The sequence below is a fragment of the Nelumbo nucifera genome, chromosome 5 (assembly GCF_055504915.1).
Source record: "Nelumbo nucifera cultivar China Antique chromosome 5, China Antique-T2T, whole genome shotgun sequence".
Lineage (NCBI taxonomy): Eukaryota > Viridiplantae > Streptophyta > Magnoliopsida > Proteales > Nelumbonaceae > Nelumbo > Nelumbo nucifera.
In genome coordinates, this window is record NC_142653.1 from 49,659,749 (window position 1) to 49,664,067 (window position 4,319).

Sequence of the window (4,319 nt, forward strand, 5' to 3'; positions counted from 1 at the left end):
AGCCCACGTGCCACCCCAGCTTGCGGCATGGCATGGCAGGGCCCGGGCCATGGGCCATGCTGGGCTGACCCCCAAAATTTTCACTGGGGAGGGTGGCACGGCCCGTGACGAACCGTGGGCCAATACGGTACGGCCCACAGGCGGTGCCGTGTCGGCCTGACATGACCCACTTTACACCTCTAGGATGTCAAATTTGACATGCTAGGGTATTTTGGGTCTTTGAACATAGTGGTGATGTCTGATTGGTCAAATAGAGTCAGGATGATTGAGATCTATGGTTGACAAATTTGGATCAACGGGTTTTTGTAAAATAGAATCTTTGTTTGATAAGGGTCAAACAAGGGAATTTTTTGATGAAATTTGGTGGGTTGGAACTTTTGAACATACTAAATTTAATGGAATTGATGGATCTTTGATCAGATGTGTAGATTGACTGGTTTAGTTTTGATCATGGTCTTAGCTTATGGTTTTTTAATCAAGAAGAGGGCCGGAAATAGAATTTTACTTTTTTAACGATCAAATGGAGGTGTTTGGTCATGAAATTTGATGTGCTAAGGTTTTTTAGGTCTCCGAGTACAATAAGGTCTGATTAGTCACAAAGTTGGGATGACGGATGGTAAGCTCTAATTAATGAGATTTATTGAAATATGATGTAGGCTTGATGGGGAGTTAAACGGGGGTATTTTGAGCTACAATTTGGTAGGTAGGCATGGATTAGGGTGAAAATTCAAGCGGATAATTCAGATCTAAGAAAGATATGGTTGGTCTTGGTAATCATTCAGGGCCATCACAATAAGATCTTAATGTTTTTGCGGTTGGTTATCGTAGATTTGTAGTGGAATTCGCTCGTTGATTACTTTCTAGTGATCTTGAGGTGATGGGTGTGTTGAATTTGATTTTAAGGAGTTAGAACTTGTATATCGCATAGATCGGAACCATTAGAAAGGAAGTTGCCATGATGAACAGTGGATATTTGTTGTTTAGCCATGAAAACTAATGTGTAACTAAGTTGTTGTTTTCCAAGTCTGGGATGATGTCTGATCAAACGTTGATGTTGATCTCAAGGTTCTTATTCGTCTCGTGGATTGTGTCAAAGGAGGGTATTTCGGACTTTGGAAAGTCTCAAGTTTATCTGGTTGGGTTTCCAAGTTTCTTGGGTCTAAAAGGAGAGTACAAAGAGGTAGGGTGAATGGACCGAGAAAAAATTGGGTGCTGACATGGGCTAAGATAAGTATGATAAGAAAGTATTTGAGGACGAGAGTGAGGACATAGGTACATACAGATTCAGAGGTGAAAGGGTGTATGGTAGATTGTCTATGTAGGTTAGTGTGTTGGAGGTGTGATGTTTGTCTATGTCCTTTCCTTCTCATAATACACATTACCACTCGCCTCCCCTTGTTGTATACCTTAACCCTACATCTATTACCCTGCATTTCTTAATTTTAGAGTTTGCCATAAAAAACTCTCAATTTGAGAGAGAGAGAGAGGGAGGGAGGGAGGGAGGGAGAGAGAGAGAGCTGAAGGAAGTGATGAAGTTTCATCAACCTTGGGCTTTCTTGTTGTCCTTCAAAGATCTATTAACAAGGCCAAATAAGGAGGCAAAGTTTCTTGTTTTCCTTTGATTTTTCTTTTCCTTAACTTTTGATTCCTTTGTTGGACTTTTTTTGATACTAGCTTCATCTAATTGGTGCAATATTTTCCATATTCTTTGTTAGTAGTAATTTAGAATAACCAAAGTTATAGGTGATGGGGGTGATTTAAGTAGAACCTAAAATCCAACTTTGTTGAGAAATAGATGGAACCAATCAATGTGGTGAATAAACAAAGTTGCCACTTGAATTCATGTGCTCATGTTTGTTACTTGAAATTATACCGCATGGAATCCATCATTTGTCATTGGAGAGTAGACTAGATACAAGCTTAACCCTGCAATACTTAGACATTCAAACGCAAATTCTCATCTTTGCTAGCCTTGAGGTTTCAACCTTGCACCAAGCAATAAAACCCTGTTTTTCATACAATTAATAATGAAGAACTTTAATGTGCATTTGGACAATAATGAAGAACTCATTGTATCTAGGATATAAAAGTTCTTTACTAACAAAACAAATTGTTTAATAAGTGCTCTACTTATTGTTTCAATATTTCTATAATGATTATCAATGGCACGTTGGTACTTAAATGGGGGTATGAAATTTATCAAAATGGCCATATAGCTTTAATGTTACAATATGGGAATAGATCCTATTATTTATCCATATAGGAAGTTTCTTCTTTTGAAATCAACCAACAAAAGAGTACATAATTGTCAAATACCTTGAACTTAGACTAACCATATAAGATGTCTTAGATCATCTTAGTGAGGGAAATCCATTGACAATATCATGTCTTTCAGCAAAGAAGACTACTTAGATGTATCACCAACATGATGTTTTGGTGGTACTGGACAAAGTTTTGTGGGTTTAGATAATATGTTCACATTCTCATCTTCTCGTGGTTGAACCCATGGGTGTTTTTCTAACCTCAGTCCTTGTATCCCAATTGCAACCTCTTTCAAAGCTGGTCTTTCTTCACCTTTTACATTGAGGCATCGCTTTGTAATTTCAGCAACCACCAAAAATTCTTTAATATTTTCCTCTTTCAAAAGCCGACTTTCAATTAGTTCAAAGAGACGATTCTCTAGTTGGCCACTTTACGTACTCCATAGATTTAAGCTCCAGTAGTATCTCCCTTCTTTTTGCGTTAAGGGGTGTATAGTTCTTTGTTTGGACTGGCAAAGATCAGGAGCATTGACCTGACGACCTGCTATTGCAACGGAGGGTTTTGCTTCTACGACAAGGATACCTGCTACGCCTACGCGGCAACCTACTATGTCTTCAGGGCAACCTGCTTCTCTTCATCTATTTGCTATTGCTTTGGCCATCCTGTGATCTTTCCTTTTCTCACTGAGCTCTACTTGAGATTCGATTGCTTCTTCAGCCTTAGTAAACTTGGCCGCTTGGTCGAGGAACTGTTGGGGGTTCAATTCAACCTCTCAACACAAGTTGTAGTGTTGAACACCGCGGAGAGCTGAACGGTAGGGTCGAGGTTGGGTATCTATAGGCACTACAGATTAAACCTCTTAATATAGTTCCTAAGTGATTCATCGTCTTATTGGACTACGTATAGGAGGCAAGTTACTGACTTCATCGCCGTTGTAAATAGGACTGCGAACTGATTCTATGTCTTTATTGAACCCAGTGTCAACCCAAAATACCACAACCAAGCTATGCCTCAAAATGTTGTAGGAAACACCATGCACAAACTGGCATCTGTTGCCCTATGAAGCTTTATCAGGGCTTGAAAACTGTCATTGCGATTGACCAAATCTGTAGTACCATCATAAGACTCGAGGCTGAGAGCCTTGAAGTCCTTGGAATGGGGTGCCTTTGTTAGAAGGATTAGGATGCATCATATGGATGGCCGAACCATGCTAGATGGCTAGGCAAAGTTTCAAAAATTCTCTAGTCCTTTTGGGAATTGAGTTCCCTATGTTTTGAAAAACTACATTTTTCAAGATCGGTCTTGCATTGAACCAGACCAGATTTGACACCAAACAAAGAAGGATAATTGTACCTGATACGGATACCAAAAAAGCAGATTCCAGGGTGGAAGTTCACGCCCAACTCAGTCCTAAAACCAGCCTCCATTGAAAATGGCATAGTGTATAGGTGAAGTTGATTCAACAACACAGTTTTTAACAAACTGCAATCAAGTTCTTAGATCAATTTAGGGAAGGTTAACCTGAAATTCTTTTGAATTTTTCTTGCAAAAATCAAAAGAAAACTAATCTCTATCAGTCCTTGAAGCCTAAGTCGTGATAGGGTTTCTTGGAAGACAAAAGAGAAGAAGAGTCAACAAGAGAAAGTGGTGTTCTAGTCTAGTTCGCCCTCTTCTTCTTTTATCTCCTTATGGAGTACTCTCCTAATCAAATTAGGAGATTATCCAAATCTAATTTGGATCTGGAATTTATTAAGAGATAAGCCCTATCCTCTTAAAAGGATGGGTGCTCTATACCCATTTCCAAACCTAGATTTGACCCAGAGCATATGGCAACTTAAGTTGTCATGTGACAACTTACTTAATCTTATTAATTATGGGCCTTAGGCCCATTTCCTTCAAAGGCTCATGACCCAAAATGTTGCATGGAAAACTTAGGCATGATTTGTATGACGTGAGACTCCACAATGACCTCACATAAGTCTACATGTGTTCAGCCCAACCTCTATGAAAAGGTTAAGCTGAATTTACTCCTAAACGTAGTAAACCCTTGAGCACAT